At 37.3% G+C, this 21044-nt stretch overlaps 2 protein-coding genes and 1 long non-coding RNA gene across 5 annotated transcripts in view; 1 reads left to right on the top strand and 2 right to left on the bottom strand.

The window, feature by feature from the left end:
* LOC118766255 (fibrillin-1-like) overlaps window positions 1–6663 on the bottom strand; it is a 68130-nt gene extending 61467 nt beyond the window's left edge. The window contains exon 1 of the mRNA XM_036509562.1: window positions 6458–6663. The gene's annotated coding sequence lies outside the window, so the exon portion shown is untranslated. The remainder of the gene's footprint in view (window positions 1–6457) is intronic.
* LOC115219654 (trichohyalin-like) overlaps window positions 1–21044 on the bottom strand; it is a 259067-nt gene that overhangs the window by 171259 nt on the left and 66764 nt on the right. The window lies entirely within an intron of this gene.
* On the top strand, window positions 4123–19710 carry LOC118766259. The gene is made up of 3 exons (XR_005002173.1): window positions 4123–4134; window positions 19206–19448; window positions 19569–19710. It is a non-coding gene; the product is annotated as an uncharacterized LOC118766259 (long non-coding RNA).

Genomic DNA, 21044 nt, shown 5'->3' with positions numbered 1-21044 from the left:
TTGTGCATTAAGGCTACCATTGGTTTCATGTAAACAGAAATATCTTGATATCTTAATTTTTCAAGCTGACCACATGGAGGAATGGTGTTCGTCTCCATTTTGGATGAAAGTACAATATATATTTAAAACATTTTGGATGAAAACATAATATATATTTAAAACATTTATATATATATCACCGTGATCACTGTGACCGACCAGGCTATCAGATGTTGCTACGCATCGCTGGTCAAAATGCGCTTTGCATTGTTTTAGCCTTCAAATGATGCCACCCCACTGGCTAGGCGAGCAAGCCAACAGAAGCAAGAGCGAGAGAAAGTTGTGATGAAAGAGTACAGCAGGGATCGCCACCACCCCCTACTAGAGCCTCGTGGAGCTTTAGGTGTTTTCGCTCAATAAACACTCACAACGCTCAGTCTGGGAATCAAAACCACGATCCTACGACCGCAAGTCCACTGCCCTAACCACTGGGCATTGCGCCTCCACTATATATATATATATATATATATATATATATATATATATATGCGTGAAGGCGCATGGCTCAGTGGTTAGAGCGTCGAGCTTACGATCGTGAGGTTGTGAGCTCAAATCCCGGACCGGGCTGCGTGTTGTGTTCTTCAGCAAGGCACTTTATTTCACGTTGCTCCAGTTCACTCAGCTGTAGAAATGAGTTGCGACGTCACAGGTGCCAAGCTGTATCAACCTTTGTCTTTCCCTTGGATAACACTGGTGGCGTGGAGAGGGGAGGCTGGTATGCATGGGCGACTGCTGGTCTTCCATAAACAACCTTGCCCGGACTTGTGTCTAGGAGGGTAACTTTCTAGGTGCAATCCCATGGTCATTCATGACCGAAGGGGGTCTTTATATATATATATATATATATATATATATATATAAATATATATATATATATATATATGCTTAGAGAATATAACTTTCAACAGGACAACCAAACCGTGCATGCTTCACTCACATTTCAGAAAAACTATGGTGAATCTATAAGTAATAAAGAAAAGTTCTACTTTGTTAGAAACTTCTAAAATGGAAGCCCTTTTTATAATAAACAGAAGTGTGTCATAACTGCATCAAACTCGTGAAGAGCAGAGGTATATCCATTACTTTATCTTCGCATGCAATTATATGGCCACATGCAAAAAGTTAAGTCCAAATTTCCAAAATATTGTTAATATATAATGCAGGGAAATAGAGTTGTTAAGCATAATTGTCAGGGAAATAGAGTTGTTAAAAGTCAGGGAAATAGAGTTGTTAAAAGTCTGGGAAATAGAGTTGTTAAACATAATTGGCATTGTGCCAAAATTTAAAACATCTATTAGTGAAATAACTGATCTTAAAAACCTCTGAGAAGATAATCTTCATATGAAAGTCATGATGGGTGTGGAGGAAACCAGTAGATTCATTTGGTCTAATTACAGCATTCATCAATAAGTGCTTCACCTTAGATAGGTATACCTGTTGAATGAATGACTAATTGTGTTTTTGAAAGCCACATATCAAATGTAAATGAAGAAATGTCATTTACTCTATTATATGCCAATAGGAATTGTATGCCAACCTGATCAGTTTGATTCAACAAGCATTGGATCCAAATATACAGGAAAGAAAACTACATTTATATTTCACTAACATGCATTAACTCTATAGCATTCAGAATACTCTGTCAAATGTAATGCTTATTTATTCACACTGTTTTGAATTAATCATGTAATATCTTGTAACCTTGAGATTTTGATGACATGACTTTTTATCTTTAGAATGATATTGTATAGTAGATATGAGAAGCTAGATCTGACCAGTTTGAACCTAAAACATGTAGAATATTTTGGCTAGATATGGCTGGTTTAAATGCTAAAGGGTTAAGCAATAGATCTGATAGTACTTTAACCAGTTTATATACAAGATTATATGTGCAAATATCATTAAGTGTGCAAATATCACCTCCTAGAACAGTTGCATGTCTCATATAAAAAAAATATACAGTCAAATACAGGAGTGGCTGTGTGGTAAATAGCTTGCTTACCAACCACATGGTTCCAGGTTCAGTCCCACTGCATGGCACCTTGGACAAGTGTCTTCTACTATAGCCTCGGGCCAACAAAAGCCTTGTGAGCAGATTTAGTAGATGGAAACTGAAAGAAGCCTGTTGCATATATATATATATATATATATATATATATATGCATGTGTGTGTATATGTTTGTGTGTGTGTGTGTGTGTGTGTGTGTGTGTGTGTGTGTGTGTGTGTGTGTGTGTGTGTGTGTGAGTGTGTGTCCAACATCACTTGACAACTGATGCTAGTGTGTTTACGTCCCCATAACTTAGCGGTTCAGCAAAAGAGACTGACAGAATAAGTACCAGGCTTACAAAGAATAAGTCCTAGGGTCAATTTGCTTGACTAAAGGTGGTGCTCCAGTATGGCCACAGTCAAAATGACTGAAACAAGTAAATGAGTCATAAATGAAATCTTTTTCATCCTAAGTATGCTCTACCAGGACTGACCAATGATGAAAAAGATTAAACGACAACTACCTGAAGCTAATGATGGAGACCTCTAGGTGATCACATGAACTACTAGGAATAACAACCAACACTACATCAAGTTATAACTTGCTGTCTTGAAAAAGAGAAGGACACATTGGATAATGTGATCCTAAATAAACTACATCTGAAACAAACAAAAAAGGAATAGGTCAATCACATTTGTGATGGGGGAGGCCTTTCCTGATAGTTCTGCTAAATAAGAGCTGACTGAGGCTAATCAACAGCACCAAAAGCAATAAGGCCTAAATTATTAAGTGCTGTCAATAAATAATGTCATACTAGTTGATATTAAGGACACTGTTTGGTTATTCAGTATGTGAGTGTGTAACATAAATATCCAAATAGGAAACATGATAATTACAGAATAACAACAGCTGGCTAACTTTGTTTCACTTGATTAACAGCAAATTTTAAAACTATATTTAAAAAAAAAACCCACTGGAAATAATAATATGAATGTGTGGAGGGTGTGTAACTATGAGAAAGTGTGCACCATATCATCATCATCATCATCATTATTATCATTATCATCATTATTAACATTTAACATCCATCTTCCATGCTAACATAGTCAGATGGCTCAACAGGAGCTGGTAAGTTAGAGGACTGTGCCAAGCTCCAATATCTGCTTTGGCATGGTTTCTACAGCTGGTTGCCCTTCCTAATGTCAACCACTATACAGAGAGTATTGAGTGTTTTTTTTTTACATAGCACTGGCACCATTGAGGCAACTAAGTAACTCACAAGATAAGACCCCTCAATTAGGGAGTGTAATAATGAAGGAAGTGGCTTTATGTTAGGTGATGAGAGGTTAAAGTTTAATAGAGGGACAGGAACACATGCCTAGCAGTATAGGAGATACTTGGGTACCCCAGTTGAAAAAAGAAGAGAAGATGGTAGTGATGAGATGTCAGGAAATTCTCCCAAGGTACAAGACAGTGAATGTGATGGGGATAGAGACAGAGAAACAGATAAGTTCGTATAAGAGTGAGATGAGTGATAGAGAGGGATATAAGTGATGCAGTGAATGGCAAACAGAGGGAGGGAGCATGATCAATGGTGAATATCAGTTTGGCAGGGGAAGGTGATGGAAGTAGGAGTGGATCAAGAACAGAAAGGAATTGGGGTGGGATATGGGATGATATTGAGAATGCTGAGGGGGATAGAGAATAAAGGAGATATCTTATAGAAGAGTAATTATAGAGATATCAAAGTGCTGGGCCAAGTTATGAAAGTTACAGTAAGAATTATAGCTCATTTAATTAGGAAGAGAATTAACCTCGATGAGATGCAGTTTGGTTTTGTGCCAGGGAGAAACACTATTGATGGTCTCTTTCTAGTTAGGGGAAGGGAAACTGGTTGCACAAAAGTGTGGGGGGTGAAAAATGTGCATCTCTGCTCTCATGTAATTACAATTACAGCGACTGAGTGCTATAGTTAGATGAATGATGGAGGGAGGGATGTTAGAAGATGGCTTGTGAGAATGGCTAGAATGTAGGGCATATACTAAACCTTTGGCAAAATACTACAATTGCCTAACTAGAAAGATATCATCAGTAGTGCTTCTCCCTGGTACAAAACCAAACTTACATCGCATCTAGGTTAATTCTCTTCCTAATTAGATTCTTTCTGTAACTTCTATAACCTGGTCAAGGTCTACCTACTAAAATCGTTGTTACCCTAGGTGCACAGCTAAAGGATAATCTCAGTGTATGTCTATTAAATATTTTGTTAAATCTGTAGTGACGCCTGGTTCCATACGCCATTTTGGGATTTTCATCCACGCATGCGCAGGGATTACAGTCTTCCGGAAGGCCTGCCAGAAGCCCCTTATGCGCATGCACAGTCATCAGCAGCAGCTAGGCTTGACCGCTATTCTCTCTCTTCACCCCCTGCTGCCGACCGAGCCAGGTGCAACTGAAGGCGACCCATGACTTCGGCGAATCTGTGAAGAATGCCTTCACAATTGTGATTAAACCAACTCTGCTGTTTCCACCCCACTCCCTGGCATCCAGGCTACCGATGCCCAGAGATGAAATGCTTATTTCGGCAAAATAATTATTATTGTTATTTGTTCGGAGATTCTTGTTTCCGCTATTTTCCTTTCCACGACTAGGTAAGGAATTGTGAGACACCCATCCAGTGCCAACCTTACTTCCTACAAATCTGTTGGTACTGGGGAGGTGTCTATCAGCTAAACTAAGGAAGATCTTACCTATTCTGGTTCTAACATTTAAAGAGAATGGCGGTGTGAACCACTGTACTATCTGGTGGCACTTTCTTTTGGTGGGGCTAGGGTCTGGCATGTAACTACTATTCTTTAAACTGCTGGCAGCCAGAGCCTGGTTGTAATACTGAGCAGCAGCATCAAAGATTTCTTTGCTTGAAGACAAGCTGGAGATTCTCCTGCTGATGCCCTTAACCAGGTTCCTGAACACTATGGCTGGATAGCAGGAGCCTGTGTTAATGTAAGACATCTTCTCATTTGGTTTCCTAAAGGGCCTATAAGCACCTGATTCCAGGTCCAGGGTCACATCAAGGAAATCTACCATTTCAGTCCAAGAGAGTTCATGGTGCCTGTGTAGTCCTTTCTGAGCCTATCCAGCATTTGGCCATTAGCCCCCACCCCACAATTTTATCCTTTACAGAAACAAAACAGCCCAATGAACACAGCTATATATACCTACACACCAGGAAAAAATTATACCTATGACACCGCTACACATACCACACACCCCACCCCTGCAGGAATACCACATTAATAATATACACTTTCACCATTCAAGATAAGTCTTGCCAGCTTCACAGTATACTCAACCAAGGAACATAACTCCTAATCCAATCCCCTGGACCTTTTTCATTTCACCGCTTTTTCACAGCAGCCACTGACTGGTTGTGCTAATCCACCTCCAACAATAGAGAGTAGTCGCCATATTCCCTTCCATATCCGCTATCTCTGATGAGCGTAAAGTTATATAATCAGATTGTTACCTTACACTCCATTGTATTCTTTATGTGAAACCGATTAGTAAGATCAGCCGTGATGGTTATTTAATACCATAAAATTCGGATAATATAGCCACTCTACTGACAGATATACGACTGCATTTTCTCCCTGACTAATGGTCTCTTAGACAACTTACATATATGTATATGTATATGTATATATATGTGTATATATATGCATGTATGTATATATATGTGTGTGTGTGTGTGTGCAACAGTTATTGTTTTACTGTGAGAAAAGTGCTGTTGAACTGTTAAGTGAAATTTAGTTATCAAAGATCGAATCTACGCTATGCCTGCATGAAACAACTACATACATACATACATACATGTGTGTGTGTGTAGTGGATCTTGCAGGCATGATGTAGATTCGATCCTAGATAGCCAAATTTACATTAACATTTCAACAGTACTTTTCTCACGGTAAAACAATAGTTTTCCTGTGACAGCTGTTTACGTTTGCCAGATGCCTTAGCTAAGCAAAATAATGTCTCGCCACTTGAGCTTTCTAACCTTTTCTATTTTACCAAAATCTAGAATTAAGATAACAAGAACCCTCAAACAAAAGTCAATTAGTGACAACGAGTTAGTAAGAACCCGAGTTAGGGAGAGCGACAATCAGTTAGTGAACGGACATCTAGTCAGGCCCACAAGCGGGCAGCTAATATAGACAAATGGTCAGTGGGAGAAAGAAGTTTATAGTCAGCAACTATGGGACAACTTTCCACGACTCTACAACTTTTACTGGCTCAATTTCTTTTCTCAAACAACATAATTCTATCTCTATCTGTGGATCACTACTAAGAGAACGTGTACACAAACTATACAAGGAAAATCTACGACATCTATCTTCACTTCGCATACTTTTCTATTTACTAATTATACATACCAAGCCGTCGTGGTTTGGGTTTTTTTTTTTTTTGACAATGTAACGATAAATAAATATTTTCTTCACAACTTCAATCACTGTTCTTTCATCTTTACATAATGGCAATCAACGATGAACCAATCCTTACAAACTGATTACCACTCCGACGTTCCATACTATTGTTTACAAATTAATTTCAACCGTTACAAAAACAAACTTCTACCGTTACGGATATCCTGGTGCTTATTTTGATTACATATATATATATATATATATATATATATATATATATATATATATTCTCCAGGCGACGGTAAAGAATACGCACACCCAGTGTTTAGGGTTAGCGTTAGCATTAAGAAAAAGAAGAATATAAATCTTTTTGTCTGAAGTATTTTTAATTATTAATTCATTGTTCTGGGTTTCACCACTACCACCCTCACCAAGAAATTGACCCCAGTGACCTGACACGAGTTCAATATCTGACCCTGAGCAACGTCATTCTTAATCTCAAGCTTCAGGTACTTTAACCAGTTTGAGTTGGCTTGTTCGGTAAATACCGTTAGAATTCCGTAAGCAGCCGAAGTCGATATCGTCAGCGTTGCGTTGATGCCAAACATTCAGTTGTTAGTTTTCTGTTGTTCACGAAACAGATAAAAACCTTCTCCCGTTATCTCTTTCCCTCCCGCCTTTTAATTGTCAACACTGCCTCACGCTTTTATAGTGAAATGTCTTCAAAATACGCTGATGTTCCGATAGCGGACCCCGTGGAAGTTTTTGCTGTTAGCGCTGCTTACAGAGCAGACCCTGACCCCAACAAAGTTAACCTCAGTGTCGGTGGTTCGTATACATGTATTTCTAATTTTAACGCATAATATTCTCTCCTGTTTGAGGACGAGTTACTAAGCTCTACTTTCACCACACACATACACACAAAATCCCTTGCGAATTTTGTTTCGATCATCTAGTGTTTCGAGCTGTTTCCTTTCATTCAAGTTGTCCTTGAGAAAACGGCATGAAAATCGTTCAACTCCATTTAAAACCTGGGTGTCTTAAGATCACATGTTTATATATACGTATTGCTTCTATTTTTTATTTTGTTCTAAAAAAATTAAAATACCGAACGTGGCTGAGTATTGTACACTTTGGTTTGATACTAAAAATTTCGCTTCTTTTTGCCTTAAAAAAACAAGCGAAATTACACCCAGATTCTTGTGCATAAGAAACGTAATCAATTCCGAAAAAGATATATGGAAAGAAAAAAATCTTAAAAAGATAGATAAAATTCGAACTTGATCAATCTATTAAAAGTTAAAATATGTATACATAAGAATTTGTCATTATTTCTAAAAATGCTTGTTAGATTCTGTAAGTACGGTGTCTATAAGAATGATATCTGCAGTTTTTATGACCTTCATATATTATTATATCTGATCACTTTCGCTGAAAAGCTTCTTGTTTATAAATAACACAGCTGTAGTTGCAGTTATAATATATGATAGCACTGCTGCACACACACAAACATTAATTATTTTAATATTTATCTCCATACTATATTCTTCTTCTTCTAGCGTGCGTGGCGAGGTCACTGTAAAAGTCCTTTCACTATTTACTAGTCTCCTTGACCTTGTTCGTTACATCTACATCAAACCACTTCGTTCATCGTTCACGTTGGTTAATCTCTGTTTCATCTTGTTCTGGTTTGTTAATTTTCCCTCTCTAATGGAGCAGCTCTATAATAATAGGTGTTCCGTCACAGCCTTTCTGATTTCACTCACATTCTTTCGTGATCTTTGACTATAGCGTACCATTTGATCTGCCGAGATCAACTTTGTCATACACCCTTTCGAAGGACGGTGAAATAAAGTGCCAGTCAAGTACTACAATTAGTGATATTGATTGATTCTTCGCCTTAATATTCTGGGTCTTGTTCTATATTCATTATGCGGCATTCTTTCGAAAGAATGCCACTAATACTAATAATCCTTTCTACTAAAGGCACAAGGCCTCAAATTTGGTGGGGAGGGGACTAATTAATTACATTGACTCCTGTGTTTCACTTGTACTTGATTCATCGACCCCGAAAGGGATGGAAGGCAAAGTCGACCTCGGCGGAATTTGAACTTGGAACGTAGCAGCAGACGAAATACCTATTTCTTCACTACCCACAAGGGGCTAAACACAGAGAGGACAGACAAACGGATTAAGTAGATTATATCGACCCCAGTGCGTAACTGGTACTTATTTAATCGACCCCGAAAAGATGAAAGGCTAAGTCGACCTCGCCGAAATTGAACTCAGAACGTACCGGCAGACGAAATACCTATTTCTTTACTACCCACAGAGAGGGCAAACAAGGACAGACAAACGGATTTAGTCGATTACATCGACCCCGAAAGGATGAAAGGCAAAGTCGACCTCAGCGGAATTTGAACTCAGAACGTAATGGCAGACGAAATACCTATTTCTTTATTACCCACTAGGGGCTAAACATAGAGTGGACAAACAAGGACATACATAGGTATTAAGTCGATTACATCGGCCCCAGTGCGTAACTGGTACTTAATTTATCGACCCCGAAAGGGTGAAAGGCAAAGTCGACCTCGGCGGAATTTGAACTCACAACGTAACGGCAGACGAAATACCACTAAGCATTTCGCCCGGCAAATAATGGGAAAGACTTCCTCCTGTCAAAAAAAGGGTGCGGTTGAGGGGGTACAAAAGTAAGTCTTGCCTAATAATGTTCTAGTAAAGTTAAACAAATAATTATCGCTACAAAATTCTTATTTTTACGAACACAGCATAAAAAAATAATAAATTCCAGATCGGAAAATCCACAATAAGAGTGAAACTGCTGTTTTATTATCTCGGTACGCTAAACTCTTACATCGTCCCATATTTAACATGTTGTTTACTTAGGAAGTGGGTTGAAATGTAAGAGGGATTTCGTTATTTCTTCATTTTCTTACGTACCTCTTTTTAATGTAAAATTTAGTATGAAATTTAACACACAATTATAGATGATTTATTTGTATCAAATATTTCCGAACTTTTTTTGTAGAGCTTATTAATTTGACTAATTTATTCTCAGACACTTTTTAGTAAAGTTTGTTAACCTAACGAAATGTTATTGAGAAAAAGAAAAAAACACGAAAGACCTTTTTTCTATTCTTAGTCATTAATAGAAATCATTATCTTTCTCTCGCCTATAAATATGAAAGGTTTTAAAACGCCAAATGAAACAACAAAACAACGGTTCCAAAATTATTTTCCATGGAAGTCTGATCCAAGCACACCATACAACCCTTGATAACTTATTTTATTTTGGGGAATTTTCGCAAAATATTGTTTGATTCAGGTTTCCGCCATATAAATAGAAGCAAATTGCGGATTTGAACTATCTGTATTTTAACACCATGATTTCAAAGCACAGTCTTCGAAAAAGAGTGAAAATTTTAGGATTTATGGGGTGGGGGATTAAAGCCTTGTGTGTGGATTTGGTAGACGGAAGCTGAAAGCTCGTTGTGTATATATATGTGTGTGTGTGTGTGTGTGTGTAATATATACGTGTGTGTGTGTATATGTTTGTGTGTCTGTGTTTGTCCCCCCACCCACCCAACATCGCTTGACAACCGATGCTGGTGTATTTACGTCTCCGTAACCTAGCAGTTCGGCAAAAGAGATCGATAGAATAAGTACTAGGCTGACAAAGAATAAGTTCTTGGGTCGATTTGCTCGACTTAAAGGCGATGCTCCAGCATGGCCGCAGTCAAAATGATTGAAACAAATGAGTGAAAATATAAAATTTATTCTCTTTCTTGATCTTAGCATTTTAACTTGAATCTAATTCTTGTGTATATATGTGTGTGTGTGTGTATTTATACGTAACGGTAGAAGTTTTTTTGTATCGCTTGAAATTAATTTGTAAACAATAGTATGGAACGTCGGAGTGGTAATCAGTTTGTAAGGATTGGTTCTTCGTTGATTGCCATTATGTAAAGATGAAAGAACAGTGATTGAAGTTGTGAAGAAAATATTTATTTATCGTTACATTGTCAAAAAAATCCCAAACCACGACGGCTTGGTATGTTTAATTAGTAAATAGAAAAGTATGCGAAGTAAAGATAGATTTTCCTTGTATAGTTTGTGTACATATTCATATAGAATTATGTTGTAAAAAAGAAATTGAGCTAGTGAAAGTTGTAGAGTCGAGAGAAGTTGGGTCTTATAGTTGCTGATTGTAAACTTCTTTCCCCCTCTGACCGTTTGTCTGTATTAGCTGCCTGTTTGTGGCCCTGACTAGCTGTCCGTTCTCCAACTGATGGTTGCTCTCCCTAACTCGAGTTCTCTGACCTTGGGGGATCTTATTTTTTTTAACTATCTTGCCTAATGCAATCCCAGAGCAATTTCTTATCTCTTACACTATTTCAGTATTACATGTCAAAAGTGAAACAATAACATCTCTCTATTGTAATGTGAGATACTTTCAGTTTATATAGTCTCACTATTATTTAAGTGAAACTATTATATCACATATATATATGCATACTTACATACATATATATGTATATTACATATATAAACATAGAAATATATATATATATATATATATATATATATATATATACACATTTTATATATATACATATGTGCAGATGTATACATACATATATATATACATATGTGCAGATGTATACATACATATATATATATACATTATATATATATATATATATATATATACATTATATATATATATATATATATATATATATATATATATGTATCTATGCGTGTATACATGTGAGATATATACATCTACATTTATATATATATATATATATATATACATATGTGCAGATGTATATATATATAGATCCTTTAAAATGTTTTAGCCCGAAGGCCGCGGCATGCTGGGGCACACATATATATATATGTATGTATGTATGCGTGTATATATGTGAGATAATAGTTTCAGTATCAATAATGAAAGTATTAAACTGAAAGCATCTCACATTACAATAGAGAGATATTATTTCACTTTTGACATGTAATACTGAAATACTGTAAGATATAAGAGATTGCTCTGGGCTCATATTAGGTAAGAAGTTGAAAATTCTTCTTTGGCCCATGACACTGTATAGACCCTAAGTAAGGCATGTGTAAAATTTGAATGGAATCAGTTGTGTAGTTCTCGAGTTTTAGGGATTCACACAGACAAACACACACAATCACATTATCTTTATATATAGACTAGCAAAGACACCCAGTGTTGCCCGTGTCACATGGAATTGAAAAATTAGACTTTTCTCTTATATTTTCTCTAATGAACTGGAATACCTATGATTCGAATTTCATAAAAATTGGAGATTAAGAATTTTAATGGAGGTTCTCTCCCTCTTTACACACCCTAACAAAAATTCTAATCATGACATATTTATACCACACTACCATCTTTATCCCCAGCTTCCAAAATTCAAATCTTATATAACCTATTCAAAGGTTTTTGCTTCTGAAAAATGGAGCGCATAGAGCACATGGAGCTCTAAAATGTGGGAGTTAAGGCCCTTATAAGGGGGCAGGGTCTTAAAGTGAACCAGAGAAGTTGAATTGTTGGGAATCTTTTTTAACTTGTGTCTTATCAATGTTCATTGGGTTTATAAAAGAGAGCAATGGTAGAGGAAAGCAAAAGACAAATGATCACAATAAGCACTCAGCTACCCTACCCTGGTCATTACCCTAATGTAGGATTCCTCACCATACAGGTGACCCGGTACAGCTGTAAAATGCATAATGGATCTATAGCAATAGGAAGGGCGTGACCCAACTCAAATAAACATTAACAGCTGTGTAACGTGAGAGTTAAGGTGAAATGAAAGTGTCACCTCTAGAGTTTGCCAATGATCACTATACCGATAGGTAACTGAACAGAATAAATTTACAATCTATAAATCTCTTTGAATGACCAATCATTTATCTGCAAAGGCCTTGAAATCAATGTTACTATCTGGGGACTATCTCTGACCCAGTGATAATAAAAAGACTCAAAGGAGGTCTGCAACCAAATAACTTTACTCAAAATAACACTTTGCAACTGAATCAGTTGAGGCAAAGATGCCGCTCCTTTACTCGACAATTTATGCACCACATTGCAGAAATCACAATCTAAATATATCTCAAAGCAAACTCTTACACTGTTGTACCATTGAATTACAAATAACGCTCATCTTGTATGCTCAGGTGACTCTACAGCTTCCAAGACTACAATTGTATGAAACATACGGCATTACCCTTCTCCCTAAGCTTGGATTTTGTGTCCCAAATTTCATTAGGATCAGTGCAGTAGTTTTCGATTCTATAAGTAACACACATAAAGACATTGACTTTTATATAATAGATATATGCACATATACATACATGTATATATGTATGTGTGTGTGTATTTTATATATATAGCGGGGTGCAAAGAGCAGCATACGAGTGTGATCGTTGACAGAGCGGCTAACTGGCTTCCATGCCAGTGGCACATAAAAGGCACCATTCGAGTGTGATTGTTACTAGCGTCGCCTTATTGGCACTTGTGCCCGTGCTAGTAGGGTGCCGAGAGAACCATCCGAGTGTGATCGTTGCCAGAGCAGCTACCTGGCTATATATATATATATATATATATATATATATATATATATATATATACATACACACATACACACACAGAAAGATAGATGGATAGATACAATTGAGTGGGCAAGCAAAAGTATGAGGGTCTTCAAGGCAGTGAAGAATTTTTTGTCAAATGAATGGGCCCCAGTGCGTTTTTTTATATTTTGAAAAGCCTGGTAATTATTCTATCGGTCTCTTCTAAAACCAGTAAGTTATGGGGATGTAAATAAACCAACACTAGTTATCAAGCAGTGATGAGGGAGAAACACAAAGACACACACATACACTTACATATATACATATATATACGATGGATTTCTCTCAGTTTCTGCCTAACAAATCCACTCACAAGGCTTTGGTTGGTCTGAAACTATAGCAGAAGACACATGCCATGTTACCACACAGTAGGACTAAACCCAGGACAGTGTGCTTTGGAACCAAGTTTGTTACCACACAGCCACACCTGCACCTATGTACGTACATATATATGTGTGTGGTGTGTGTGTGTGTGTATATATTTATATTTATATATATATATATATATATATATATATATATATACACATATATATATGTATAAATGTATGTTTGTATATTTGTATGTGTGTATATATACGTATATATGTATAAATGTATGTTTGTATATTTGTATGTGTGTATATATATATATATATGTATGCATATATACAGGTGTACATATTACATATACATCTATATACATATATACACATGTATACATATACATGTATACTACACATCTATACTACACATCTATACATATAATATATGTGACATTAATTTCACTTTAACACTGTCAGTATGAATAGTGAAACTGTTAAAGTGAAAGTATCTTACATTACAATAGAGAGATGTTACTATTTCACTTTTGACACATAATACTGAATAGTGTAAGAGATAAGAGATTGCTCAGGGCTCGCATTAGGCAAGAAGTTGAAAATTATTTTGACCCATGACACTGCATGGACCTTAGGTAAGGCATGTGTAAAATTTGAATGAAATTGGTTGTGTAGTTCTCGAGTTTTAGGGATTCACACAGACAGATTAGACAGACACACATTCTCATCTTTATATATACTAGCAGGTGTACACGGCATTGCCCGGGGCTGTTTAAGTATGCCTGTTTGGTTATTAGACCATTCACAGATGCACCTCTGAACTGAATGAAAGAAATCATAATGGCAGATGTTCCCTGCATTGTTTGATTTATTTAGCACAATATGAACATGCAATCATACACCCACACTCTTGTCATTGTTTTCCATTGGGAGAGTAGGTTGATCTGTAAAAAACCAGCAGTAATTGAATTATTTTCCTTACCACATAACTGCTGACATGTGCTGTTTAGCAGATGGAAAGGTTGAGCCAAAGATATGACATAAAGAGAAACAGAATGTTTACCTGCTGTTTCGCTAGGTTGTACATACAACATTATCTGAACAAAAAATTTGACATGTGGCCTGTGCAAAAAAGATGGAAAGTGTAGTATCTGTTGCCTACCTCACAATTGGGGACACTTAATGGAGAGCATACTGTGAAGATTATGCTAATGAAATAAATAAGGTGACAAGAGTATGGTTACCTGATGTTTGCCTGTTTGCCGCATAGAGCAACATCCATTGTTGTCTTTACTCTGTAGTCTCTTTAGCACCCACTGCAGCATCTTTTGTAAGTTGATCTGCACGTTGTGCTGCAGCTCATGCAACAGCAGTTGAGGAAGCATCTCTTGTAAGTTGATCTGTGCATTGTGTTGCAGTCTCTGAAGCTCGTGCAGCAACAGTAGAGGAAGCATTTCTTATTTGGTGTGCTGGACGTTGCTCATTGCTCGGGTAAGCTCATTGCACAACAATATGTGTTAACCGATCACAACGCTGCTCTTCATTTTCCCTTCTTCGCACTGAAGCCATCCTAAATGCATTGAGAGAGTTCCTCCTGGTGGCATCCTTCACAGATTCATTTCACACATATGTTTACTTTTCTTTGCAGCATTTGTTTGCCAACCTATATTGGATCTTTTGCCTCGGGGCATGGTGGAAAATTATCAGTTTACACAATAGAAATATTCCTAAGGAAAAAGCAGTGTATGTGTAGCACCCAAAAATAGTAAAATGTAATTGGCAAAAATGTTAATCAAACAGACCAAATTAAGAATAAAAGAATATATTATATATATATATATATATGTAATATATTCTTTTATTCTTTCACTTGTTTCAGTCATTTGCAACAATCCTATGTGAGGGAGAGAGCATACAAAGAAGCCTGGGTTATAAAAAAACATTAAGTGAAACCCAAAGGCCTTCTTTCATTATGCCAAAGAAACAGCCTCAGTACACTGCAAAATTGGTCCCCTCTTCCAAAAGGAAAGCTCCCTCACAGATAGTCCAACCAAGATTAGTGAGGTCTTGAATGACCAGTTCAAAAGTTTCTTTACCACCCTGTTGGAGCACAGACAAGTGAATGAACCAGTGGATTTTGTTGCTGCCTCATCTATAGCCATTGAGGCAGTTACGATGGATTACATCAGCATTAGTGAAGAAGATACACTACTAGCCATAGATGAGATGGACGCAAACTCAACTGCTGGTCCTGAATGGTTTCCCAGCAATCCTCCTCAAATTGTGTAAGCTTTCCCTCACGAAACCACTGCAGATTCTCTTCCAGAGCTTTCTTGCAAATGGCAGGCTGCCAAGCAAACTGAAGGAGGGAATAATATGCCTAATCCATAAAGGAGGAAGCAGAACAGATGCCAAAAGTTATAGGCCTATCTCTCTGACTCCACACATCAGCAAAGTCATGGAATGGATAGTCAGAGGGAAACTAATCACATTACCTGAAGAAAACGACTTGCTGAAGTTTAGGTCTGTGTGTGTTTGTGCTTACTTGGTGATCTAATTACTGCTAATGTCATGTAAAAAGCACTCAGTACTCGCTGTAAAGTGGTTGGTATTAGGAAGGGTATCCTGCCATAGAAACCATACCAAAACAGACATTGGAGTTTGGCGCAGTCTGATTTGTCAGTTCCTATTAAACTGTCCCACCTATACCAGCATAGAAAACATGTTGAAAGATGATAGTGATGATGATGATATACGTAAGCTTTATATAATAAATGTTTCCTGTAGCCTTCAACTCAGTTGAAGTTTATTAAGCCTGTAATTAAATGTTGCCAAAATTCCGGAAATATTAGTTGCATACATTAGTTAAGAACAGACAGGTGCATGCAGCTGATATGTTGCATATGATATGGTAAGAGCAGACAAATGTGTGTACATCCTAAGAATGATCCAATATCAGGGCCTCCATTCTTGAACTGCTAGAAATAGCAGCTGCATTTTCTTCCATTCACACTTTACTAACTTAAAAATGTAAAGAAATGTATATCTGGAATCATATAGTCCCTAGATGCATTATATCTTAAATGAAAAAAATCTCATCATCATTTAATGTCTGCTTTCCGTGCTGTCATGGGCTTGACAAATCTATTTAGCATTATCTCAATCATCTATAGTGCCATGGGGTACTCACATAGCAGCATGATGACAGGAACAAAGTATGGAAATTGTGTGTGTGGATGTACTACTACTAGTGCTGCTACTACTACTACTGTTGCTGCTGCTTAAGCCCTTTGTCCCCCCCATGGTGCATAGACCATTGACAACTTTTCTCCACTGTTCTCAACTCTCGATTGTCTTTTTTGCTTCTCTCCAGTTGGATTCCTGCTTCTTCAGTTCTACCTACAACTATTTTTAGAGCATCCTCTCTTCTGCCTCCCTTGTGGCTTCCAGATCAGAGCTTAATGTGTAATGCAGGATTTTGATTTCCTTAAGGTGTGGGTTATCCAATCCCACTTGTGCTTCAGGATCTGTTCTTCCACTGGCATCTGCCCACCCAACCTTCTGTCGGAGATCTTCATTTCTTATCCTGTAATATGAAGAATATGTCTGGCAGTTATTGATGGAGGCTTGTACATTCTGCTGTATCTTTTTAGTTCTCTTCATGTGTCTGGTTCATAGAAAAGAGTGTCACTGTGCAGTCCGGCATTGTCATGATGAAAGATAATGCCTTCACAATTAGCAAGTACTGGATACGTCTGGTGAATAGCTGCATTTAATTTGTCCAGCTGGTACACATTTGTATTAGTGGTCCTGTTCATGGGAAGAAGCTCATAAAAGACAACACCCTTACAATCCCACCAAATTGAAAGCATAACATTCTATGAGTGAAGTCCTGCTCTGGAAGTTGTTTGTGGTGGTTAACTGCACTTTCCCCATGATCATTTGTGCTTCACATTGTTACAGACGATCTATTTTCCATCTGCTGTCACCATTCTCCTCAAAAGTGGATCATTTACTTCATGTTTCTGCAATAAATCACAGATGGAAATCTGTTGGGTATGGTCAGTCTCATCCAATTGATGTGGGACCCAAATATAGAGCCTGCTAACATAACCAAATTGATGTAGATAGTTTTTCAACTCTCAGTTTGGATATTTGGGGAATATCTGCAATCATCCTGGTTATATAATGGGGGTGTTGCTGTAAATATCAGTTGATAGACCAGAACAAGGTGCATTTTGAACCAAAAAATTTCACAATCAAAATCTTGAAACCACTTCCAGCACATGTTCTGTAATGCATCCTCCCCATACACAGCTCATATCTTCCTGCAGGTTTCCACCACCTTCCTGTCATATCAGCAAAAACCAGTCTTTTAGGCCAACCCACTATACATGAGGATTTACTATGGATGTGTATTCTACTTACATTTAGTGACATCTGGTTGTTGAACATAGTTAACTAAATTCTTTTAAAACTAAGTGCTTTATTGATATCTGCCTTGATTTTTTTTTATATCCCTTTTTTCTTATATATGTATGTGTGTGTGTGTCTTTGTGTTAGTGTTGGTTTGTTACATCCACATTAGTTAGCAGTTCAGGGAAAAAAATCTTATAGAATTAAGCCTTAAAAATAAGTTCAACTAAACCTTTTAAGGGAGTGCCCCAGTATGACTGCTGTCCAATGACTGAAACAAGTAAAATGATAAAAAATTTATTTGAAACGGTTAACAAAATTCCACCCAAAGTTTAGGATTTCTTTTCATGACTCAAAAATACTTCAGCCATAATCTGTTGCTGACTCTCTTTGAAGCTGCATTGACCACACATGCACAATAAACAGCTTTGAAATTACAAAAATTACAAGGTGCATTCCAGAAGTTTTTAAACTTTTTTCAGGAGAGACATTTATTAATTTCAAAGAAGTACAAAAATCTAATCACCGTCAAAGTAGAATCTTCTGACTTAATGCACTTGTTGAAATACTCCAGTCACTTCATTAAGACCCCATGGAAGTCTTCCAAATTGAAGGTGTCTAGGACCCTTCTCACTGCCTCTATCATCTTCTCCTTCAGCTTGAGGAACAACCAAAATCTCAGGGAGCAAGGTCTGGACTTTAGGGAGAGTTTTCATACTTATATCTGTCAAGTAGTTGGTTACCAGGATGGAAATGTGAACTGATGTGCTGGTGCCACTGACCTGAGTGAAAGAGCCCTGCCCTTTTGCAATGAAATCTCTTCCTGAACTCCTTCAAAACCTCCACAGACTACTCTTTATTGACTGTCTGGCCTGAGGAACCCAGTGGATGTAGATGATGCCTTTGCTGTTGAAAATGGGGATCATCATGAGCTTCCTGCTGGACTTGCTTCACCAGGCCCCTTGTGTCAGCAAAAAGAAAATGTGCAACTCATACAAGTTAATCCATAAGCAGTCAGGAGCATTTCATAAGTTTCTGTAGTATATTTGCCCAGGTCAACACAAGACTTTATTACATAGCAAACTTCTAAATTGTCCCCATGTCCTAACTGCATTCTGCAAACTAGTCAGCTACGAGAAGCAGTGTTTAGCTCAAAAGCTGGCAGATCAGCTTATTAGATGTATAGCAATGATGTACTTAAACTACAATAATCTAAGACAGTTATAACTGCCTCTCCTAAGAAAAAAGTCTCAGCATTTCTGGAATAAACCTCATGTCTCCCAGCTAAATGACAAAGATCTTCTCATTGACACAATCACTAACCTGCAGATACACAGTTTCTTCTACCACTTCTTTATTGATTTCTGTTCCTTTGCTGCCTCTATCTAAACCCAACCCTCTATATACCTACTTCTCTTCTTCTATCATCATTTCTACTGTGTCTCACTTATGTAAACCCCTCACAGAGTAAACACAATTCTTAATCCTTTCTTTGCAAAACTGCAGCCCTGTCTGCTTGTTTTACCACAGATATTCAAACTGAGCATCAACTATTAACTACAGTGACTTCTCTAATCTAGGTGAGCCTGCAAAAGCATAGGTGTTGCCACTCTTTTGAGTAAATGATGTTTTTTTTCTTTAATTTTATGATTGTATAATTTCTTTCTTCATTTCTCTCTTTTTTCTTTAACTATTTACAGCTTACCGCACAAATGAGGGAAAACCATGGGTACTTCCAGTTGTTCACAAAGTAGAACTACAGATTGCTTCTGATCCTACCTTGAATCATGAATACTTACCTATATTAGGTTTCCCTGACTTTCGATCTTCTGCCATCCGGTTGCTACTTGGAGAAGGAAATCCTGCAATTGTTGAAAACAGAGTAAGTAATTTAGAACTTCATCAATTTAGTGATGGAAAGTGCATTTATGTGAAGAAAATTTCCTTTCTCCATGCCATCTATGTTGTCTTTGAGAAAGACTGCTGCCCTAAGGCTGCTGCTATTTGGCACCAGTGTTGTTAGAACACAAAAGGCCAAGACAAACACCACAAACTACCACCATTGATTGCTACTTATTTTAAAACCCCACACAAAATGACTTCAGCAGGATTTGAACTCGGTGCACAGAGAAGCATTACAAATACTTCATGTTATTCTATCCAATGCCCTAAAGCCTGCCAATCACTACCTCATCAATCCATTACACTCATACCATGTATTGCAGTTTTGATTTCACTGTACAGCAGATCTATTCAACTAGACATTTTTCAATTTGAATCAGGTTCCCACCAAAACAGTTTACTAAAGGTGTTAAATATTATCATCATTATTTTAATGTCCACTTTTCTATGTGGACATGGGTTGGATGGAATTTGTTGAAGCAGATTTTCTTCAGCCAGATATCCTTCCTGTTTCCAAATGAGGTAATATTTCCCCATGACTAGTTATGTTTTCACAGAAGATTGGAAACAAGGACACCAGTTGGATGACAGTGGCACTCATTTACAACTGTCATGTGATATCAATACAAGGAGACAGTAATATATACATACATACATACATATATATATATATATATATATATATATATATATATTATATACAGACACACACACACACACACACATACATACAATGGGCTTCTTTTCAGTTTCTGTCTATAAAATCCACTCACCAGGCTTTAGTCAGCTTGGTACTATAGTAGAAGACACTTGTTCATAGTACCACAAAGTGGGACTGAACCTAAAAACCATTTTTCACACGGCCACACCTGTGCCTATTCTGAAATTTAATGCCTGAATAAATCAGGGAAATTCATCCAGTTTAAGTTGTAAAAAAGAATACATACATATATAGGCGCAGGAGTGGCTGTGTAGTAAGTAGCTTGCTTACCAACCACATGGTTCTGGGTTCAGTCCCACTGCATGGCACCTTGGGCATGTGTGTTCTACTATAGCCTAGAGCCAACCAAAACCTTGTAGACGGAAACTGAAACATATATATATATATGTACACATATGTGTATGTGTGTCTGTGTTTGTCCCCCCCCCCAACATTGCTTGACAAAACGATGCTGGTGTCATTATGTTCCCATAGCTTAGTGGTTTGGCAAAAGAGACCAATAGAATAAGTACTAGGCTTACAAAGAATAAGTCCTGGGATCAATTTGCTTGAC

This window comes from Octopus sinensis, linkage group LG15 (assembly GCF_006345805.1).
Source record: "Octopus sinensis linkage group LG15, ASM634580v1, whole genome shotgun sequence".
Taxonomy (NCBI): Eukaryota; Metazoa; Mollusca; class Cephalopoda; order Octopoda; family Octopodidae; genus Octopus; species Octopus sinensis.
Note: the sequence above shows the minus strand (reverse complement) of the source record. Positions and strands in the feature narration are given on the sequence as shown.